This window comes from Maylandia zebra, linkage group LG3, assembly GCF_041146795.1.
Source record: "Maylandia zebra isolate NMK-2024a linkage group LG3, Mzebra_GT3a, whole genome shotgun sequence".
Taxonomy (NCBI): domain Eukaryota; kingdom Metazoa; phylum Chordata; class Actinopteri; order Cichliformes; family Cichlidae; genus Maylandia; species Maylandia zebra.
This window is the reverse complement of record NC_135169.1, coordinates 47477630-47486191: the sequence shown is the minus strand read 5'-3', so window position 1 is coordinate 47486191 and position 8562 is coordinate 47477630.

Sequence of the window (8562 nt, the reverse complement as noted above, 5' to 3'; positions counted from 1 at the left end):
GTATTCAAAGTTTGATTTGGTTAAACTAAATGTTTATGATATCGTGTTGGATGGAGGACTGATTCTCCTAAGCTAGCCCTTTTTCATTTGTTATGAAGCCCTGTTTACACTCTTTAGTTTTAGTTGACACACATGTATAACATGTGGCAATCCATCACTTCATGCGGATTCCATCACTTCATGCGGATACCCTCTCGGCGCCAGCTGCGGTCGCAAGGCTGGAGCCGAACAAAGAACACCCTGATAACGACTGTCTTTAGGCTGTTCCTTCCCATTCCATGCAAGGCCACCTGGGTTGGCTGGAAGACTGTTTAGGCAAGGCAAGGCAAGTTTATTTGTATAGCAAAATTCAACAACAAGGTGATTCAAAGTGCTTTACAGAGACATTAGAAACAAGAACAAATAAAAAGCATGATTTAAAATTGATTAAAACAAGCAAATAAACTAACTAACTAATTAACAAACAAACAACAAACAACAGTATATAAAATCAAAACAGATAAAATCAGAACAGTAGATAAAATCAGTAGTTAAATGTAAGTTTTGAAATTTAAGCTTAAAGTGTGGATTTGGTGCTTTATTCAAATGCAGCTGAGAACAGGTGAGTCTTCAACCTGGATTTAAATAAACTGAGTGTTTCAGCTGATCTGAGGCTTTCTGGGAGTTTGTTCCAGATATAAGGAGCATAAAAGCTGAATGCAGCTTCTCCGTGTCTGGTTCTGACTCTGGGAACTGATAAAAGACCGGATCCAGATGACCTGAGGGATCTGGATGGTTCATACTGGGTCAGGAGGTCACTGATGTATTTTGGACCTAAACCATTCAGAGCTTTATAGGCCAGCATCAGAACTTTAAAGTCTATCCTCTGACGGACAGGCAGCCAGTGTAAGGACCTCAGAGCTGGACTGATGTGGTCCACTTTTTTGGTCTTAGTGAGGACTCGAGCAGCAGAGTTCTGAATGAGCTGTAGTTGTCTGACTGATTTTTTAGGTAGACCTGTAAAGATGCTGTTACAGTAATCAAGCCTACTAAAGATGAATGCATGGACTAGTTTTTCCAGGTCCTGTTGAGACATCAGATCTTTTATCCTTGATATATTCTTGAGGTGATAGTAAGCTGACTTTGTTATTGTCTTAATGTGTTTTTCTAAGTTTAGGTCTGCATCCATCACTACACCCAAATTTCTCGCCTGGTTTGTGGTTTTTAGATGTATAGATTGAAGTTCTCTGGTGACCTGTAATCGTTTTTCTTTGGCGCCAAAGACTATTACCTCAGTTTTGTTTTTGTTTAGCTGGAGAAAATTGTGGCACAACCAGTCATTGATTTCCTCAATGCATTTACCAAGAGCCTCGGTCTCCTGGTGACATTGTGATATATATTTGTGTGTCATCTGCATAGCTGTGATAGTTTATTTTGTTGTTGTTTATAATCTGTGCCAGTGGGAGCATGTAGATGTTAAACAGAAGGGGTCCCAAGATGGAACCTTGGGGAACTCCACATGTGATACTTGTCTGCTCAGATGTGAAGTTACCTATTGATACAAAGTATTTCCTGTTTTCTAAGTATGTTTTGAACCAGTTTAGTACAGTTCCTGAAAGACCTGTCCAGTTCTCCAGTCGTTTGAGTAATATGTTGTGGTCAACTGTATCAAATGCTGCACTGAGATCCAGTAAAACTAAGACTGACATTTTTCCACTGTCTGTATTCAGACATATGTCATTAAACACTTTGGTCAGAGCGGTTTCAGTGCTGTGGTTCTGTCTAAAACCTGACTGGAAGGCATCGTAGCAATTATTCTGTTTTAAGAAGTAACTGAGCTGTTGAGAAACTGCTTTTTCAATGATCTTACTTAAAAACGGGAGATTTGAGATCGGCCTGTAGTTGTTCATTTGTGTCTTGTCAAGATTGTCCTTTTTCAGTATAGGTTTGATTACAGCAGTTTTTAGTGATTCTGGAAACACACCTGATAATAAAGAAAAGTTGACGATCTGTAACAGGTCTGACTCTAAAGTCTTTGAGACCTTTTTGAAAAAACTTGTTGGCAGGACATCTAAACAGCAGGAGGAGGAGTTCAGTTGACCTAAGATGTCCTCCAGGTCTTTGCTGTTAATAGGTTGAAACTGTTTCATGGTGTTTAAACAGTTTTTTGGTGGACACAGTACATATCCTGGATCTGCTGTTGATGTACCAATTGCTTGTCTAATTTTTTGGATTTTTTCAGTGAAGAATTTGGCAAAGTCATTGCAGGCCATGGTCGAATGAAGTTCAGCTGCCACTGACACAGGAGGGTTTGTTAGCCTGTCAACTGTAGAAAATAAGACCCGAGCATTATGGCTGTTTTTAGTGATGATGTCAGAGAAGTAGGACCTCCTTGCATTCCTCAGTTGTAAATTATAATTGTGAAGTTTCTCTTTATAAATGTCATAATGAACCTGGAGGTTTGTTTTTCTCCATCTGCGCTCAGCTTTCCTACACTCTCTTTTTTCATTTTTCACCAGTGTGGAGTTTCTCCATGGAGACTTTTTCCTTCCAGAGATAACCTTCACCTTAATGGGAGCAATAGTGTCCATTACATTTAACATGTTAGCATTGAAGCTATTGACGAGCTCATTGACTGACCCTCTGGGCAGGTCAGGTGTTAATGGGAAGACCTGGTTAAAGATCTCACTACTGTCTTCAGTTAAACACCGTTTTGTGATCACTGTTGTTGATATATTTGTGTGGGCTGAGATTTTACTTTCAAAGAAAACACAGTAATGATCAGACACGCCCACATCAGACACAGTAACCTTTGAAATGCTCAGGCCTTTGGAGATCAGTAGGTCAAGAGTGTGTCCTCTATTATGTGTGGCCTCTGTTACATGCTGAGTCAGCCCAAAGTTGCCCAGAGTGTTACTCAGGTCTTTAGTCCCTTTGTCCTGAGGGTTGTCCACATGAATGTTAAAATCCCCAGCAATAATTACACAGTCAAAATCAACACAGATCACAGACAGCAGTTCACTGAGGTCATTAAAAAAGTCTGTGCAGTATTTGGGAGGCCTGTAAACATTAAGAAACACAACTTTGGATGGGGCCTTCAGCTGTAAAGCCACATATTCAAAAGACTGAAAAATTCCAGGAGATAGCTGCTTACATTGAAATGATTCATTAAATAAGACAGCAACCCCTCCTCCTCTCCTGCTCGCCCTGACCTCACTGATAAAACTGTAGTTAGGAGGGGTCGTCTCGATGAGAACAGCTCCACTGTTACTTTGGTCCAACCAAGTTTCAGTTAAAAACATAAAATCAAGGCTGTGCTCAGTGATTAAATCATTAATTAAAAATGTTTTCCCAGCTAGAGATCTAATGTTTAATAAAGCCAACTTAAGTGTTTTAGAGGTATTACTTGTCTCCTCGTGTTTGGGAGCAGTCTGTGGCACACAAGGTATGTTTACTATGTTTAAAGATCTTTTAGAGTGCAGCTCTCTGTGTTTTGACCAGGCCACATGTCTCCTGTCACCTAAAAGTACAGAAATTTTAAAACCTTCTAGTAAACAGGGTCCCAGCTTCTCCTGGGAAAAGTCACCACTGCCATAATCCTCACAGCCCTTCACACATCACGCATCAGACTGCGGAGACAGGGCATGAAGAGGAACTAAGGGGGGCGAGGCTGGGCAATGTGACTTCGATTGCTCTGTTGAGGGTGGGGCTCGATGGCGAACCTTTGGCCGCTCTGGTGGGGGGTTTATGGGGGACAAAAAGGGATTGGGACGGGGGGTAGACTTTTATTGATCCCCGTGGGGAAATTCTTCTCTGCATTTAACCCATACACTCAGTGAAGCAGTGGGCAGCCACCAGTGCAGCGCCCGGGGAGCAGCGTGTGGGGATGGTACCTTGCTCAAGGGTACCTCAGGGTAGCCGTTCAGGGGATTCGAACCCCTGACCTTCCGATCATGGGGCAACCGCTTTACCTACTGAGCTATCCCTGCCCCCCGGGGGGTAGATCTGAGCCCAGCATTGACCCGCTCCATCATCTCCTCAGTGAATTTCAGGTGTGGGGAGGAGGGAGAAAGGGAGGGGGAGGAGGGTGATGGCCTGTCAGGGGTTTGGGGGACTGGGGAAGGTCGTGGTCCCTTGTCCTGGTCGTTGGTGTTGTTGAGAGAGTTGGAGGCAAATAGGGACCCCTCTTCTTGCCTTAGATGTCTCTCCTTTCTGAGGCTCTTCCTCAGATGCCATGGATGTCTCTCCTTTCTGAGGCTCTTCCCGGGTGGGGGCAAATGGAGCTCCTCCTCAAGGTTTCTGCTGGGCTTTGTCTGTTCTTGGAGTACTGTTTGTTCCTCTTTATGAGATAACTCCTCGTTTATCTCAGCCTTGGCACCAAGCACGGATGGATGACGTATGGAATAAAACAAGTTGGAGGTGAACAGTTTCACCCCTGACTTGTTAAAATTAAATCCATTTGCTTTGAACAGATGCCTGCGTTCCCAAAAAATATTAAAGTTGTCGATAAAGTGCACTGAGTGGTCAGCACATGCTGATATAAGCCATTTATTCAGTGTAAACAACCTGCTGAATCTCTCGTCTCCTCCTCTGACCGGCGGTACAGGTCCACTGATGAATACAGCTGCATTCAGAGAGTTTACAGTATTTAATAATCCAGTAAAGTCCCGTTTCAGAACCTCCGACTGTTGTTTGGACACATCGTTTGACCCTGTATGCAGAACAATGTTTGTCACAGTTGGATATTCATCTGCAATTTGAAGAATTCTCTCCTTCAGGTTGTTGACCATATCGTTAGGAAAGCAGAGGACTTTAGTGTTCTTACCGCACATCCTTTGTACATCCTTTACGGCAGAGTCACCCACAATCAGAGTTTCAGGCCTAGCCTTTAGCTTTCCCTGTGGCCTTTCACTTTTCAACAGATTTTCAGACCTTATTTCGCTGCTTTTAGATGGATGGTTGTCCGATATACAGTGGGGCAAAAAAGTATTTAGTCAGCCACCGATTGTGCAAGTTCCCCCACCTAAAATGATGACAGAGGTCAGTAATTTGCACCAGAGGTACACTTCAACTGTGAGAGACAGAATGTGAAAAAAAAATCCATGAATCCACATGGTAGGATTTGTAAAGAATTTATTCGTAAATCAGGGTGGAAAATAAGTATTTGGTCAATAACAAAAATACAACTCAATACTTTGTAACATAACCTTTGTTGGCAATAACAGAGGTCAAACGTTTACTATAGGTCTTTACCAGGTTTGCACACACAGTAGCTGGTATTTTGGCCCATTCCTCCATGCAGATCTTCTCGAGAGCAGTGATGTTTTGGGGCTGTCGCCGAGCAACACGGACTTTCAACTCCCGCCACAGATTTTCTATGGGGTTGAGGTCTGGAGACTGGCTAGGCCACTCCAGGACTTTCAAATGCTTCTTACGGAGCCACTCCTTTGTTGCCCGGGCGGTGTGTTTTGGATCATTGTCATGTTGGAAGACCCAGCCTCGTTTCATCTTCAAAGTTCTCACTGATGGAAGGAGGTTTTGGCTCAAAATCTCACGATACATGGCCCCATTCATTCTGTCCTTAACACGGATCAGTCGTCCTGTCCCCTTGGCAGAAAAACAGCCCCATAGCATGATGTTTCCACCCCCATGCTTCACAGTAGGTATGGTGTTCTTGGGATGCAACTCAGTATTCTTCTTCCTCCAAACACGACGAGTTGAGTTTATACCAAAACGTTCTACTTTGGTTTCATCTGACCACATGACATTCTCCCAATCCTCTGCTGTATCATCCATGTGCTCTCTGGCAAACTTCAAACGAGCCTGGACATGCACTGGCTTCAGCAGCGGAACACGTCTGGCACTGCGGGATTTGATTCCCTGCCGTTGTAGTGTGTTACTGATGGTGACCTTTGTTACTTTGGTCCCAGCTCTCTGCAGGTCATTCACCAGGTCCCCCCGTGTGGTTCTGGGATCTTTGCTCACCGTTCTCATGATCATTTTGACCCCACGGGATGAGATCTTGCGTGGAGCCCCAGATCGAGGGAGATTATCAGTGGTCTTGTATGTCTTCCATTTTCTGATGATTGCTCCCACAGTTGATTTTTTCACACCAAGCTGCTTGCCTATTGTAGATTCACTCTTCCCAGTCTGGTGCAGGTCTACAATACTTTTCCTGGTGTCCTTCGAAAGCTCTTTGGTCTTGGCCATGGCGGAGTTTGGAGTCTGACTGTTTGAGGCTGTGGACAGGTGTCTTTTATACAGATGATGAGTTCAAACTGGTGCCATTCATACAGGTAACGAGTGGGGGACAGAAAAGCTTCTTACAGAAGACGTTACAGGTCTGTGAGAGCCAGAGATTTTCCTTGTTTGAGGTGACCAAATACTTATTTTCCACCCTGATTTACGAATAAATTCTTTACAAATCCTACCATGTGAATTCATGGATTTTTTTTTCACATTCTGTCTCTCACAGTTGAAGTGTACCTCTGGTGCAAATTACTGACCTCTGTCATCATTTTAAGTGGGGGAACTTGCACAATCGGTGGCTGACTAAATACTTTTTTGCCCCACTGTAGATCCAGGGTCCTTTGATAGTGGAGCAAATCTGTTCTGCAGTTTCACATTCAGTTGTTTTGGAGGTTTGTTGTTAACCTTCCTATTCACGGTTGTCCAGTCCTGTTTCCTCCCGTATACAGGGGTAGAAGAGCTTCTCTGTCTCGTAGGAAGTGAAGGCCAGTCGGTTTCGGAGATTTCAGCTCGCTGTGCCCTGCCTGTGATACGTCCTCCCCCTTCCAGGAGACATGATTTATGTCTTGGTTTTGCACCAAGACAGTCTAAGGGGGGATTATCACTTGAGGATTTATAATAATGCACAGTCTACTTTCTTGGTCATGTTATCTGTGCTCCTTAGCTGTGTACTAGCTTGCTCATCGCCATTGTTTTGAATCAAAGGCAAGGTTGTTTCATTTCCACACAGTCCATTTACCTCCACGTTTACTTCTAAGCGATGAATTTTTGTCTCCAGTACTGCAATCTTCTGCAGGAGGCTGTGGTAGTCATCTGTGGAGAGGGAAGGCATCTTGTTGCTAGTTAGCCTAGCGGTTAGCACCTTTCCAGGCTATTGAGGCTGCTCGGTGCCCAGACGCTGTAATCAGGCTTCAGCTGTGTCTAGGCCACAGACACACGGAGCGCTGAGGACAAGGTAACCATAAAATGTTGCTGTTTCTGTTAAGAACACTTTAGTCCTAATGATCTACAAGTGTCCAGAAGTTATCGCAGGTAAGCTCACACGGAAAAAAGGGAAAAACTCAGCATAAAAATCAATAAAAATCAATATAAGAAGCAAAGCATTCAAGAGCAAAGAGATGAAGCGTCCACACTCACAAAGGGGAGGAGAAAAAAAGCCTAGCAGGGCGAAGGACACTGTCTCAGCTGAACTCTGGACACGCACACACATACATATACACTGATATGCACACACTCATCCCCCCTCCCTTTCCAAACGCCTTCGACGCTTATTCCCTTCCAATGTTGACGGTGGATCAAGGAGACCAGCGCACGCAGGCCCGGATGTACTGTCTAAATCGGCTGTCTCTCACCCTTTACCCACCCCTGTTGCTTGTCATGTGTTTCTTTGGTGTATTAAGAGTTTTTTCATGTGCTATGTGCAGAGGTGTTTTTTTCTGTTCTCAAACTGATCTCCCTGTTGGAGCTCAGTCTGGGGGGAGTTATTTTTTTCTCCTTACCTTTCCTCGTGTGGTGCATTTTCCATTGTTATACCTCTCTGACCTGTCTTCCCCATGTGATGTTTTGTGTTATGTATGTATGGTCGGTGGGTAAGATGGCGCCGCCATTGCGTGCAATAGGTCGGCAGCCTTATGAAATTTCCTCTTGTGGGACTAATAAAGGTATATCAATTCAATTTAATTCAATATTCGATTATCTTCAGCTGTTCTGCACACGAGGAGGGATTTTATGACAGGGTTGTACCAATAGGTGCAAAACATGGAGAAGATTTAATATGGTGTTTAATAATTTTCTCTGGCCACTTGGAGAAGTTTCTTTTGATGAATGTGCATAGCTCTCCTGCACCACTGTCCATGCTTGACCTTAATGTCAGCTCATTACCAGCTTAATTGAAAGCAGGAAGTCAGAGTTGAATCCCTTGACCATTGCACAACTTTTATGATACGTGAACAAGGTTTTCTGCTACACACAAACACATATGCACTCTTCTACACAGTTATTACTTTGCATCACACAGTTGGAGGGATGAAGAAGTGTCCTCATTAGTGTCCCATGAGTATGTGTGGGACTTGAAAATTGCTGATAATGATTGTAAGCCATAAGCTTGTTACTGCAGCTAAAGCACATATAGTTGTGCAGCAAAGTAGAGCTAGATATACAACAGTCATATTATAGTATAGATGGTTTATGCTGCACATCTACTGTATCGGTTGCTTGTCATCAGGACTTAATTGAATGCAGACGTACAAAAAATGCAAGTAAACATTTTGAGCACCACAAATAATTTAATGCAGGTGACATGAACAGTTTCCTGTTATTTTGGAAAACAAAAAT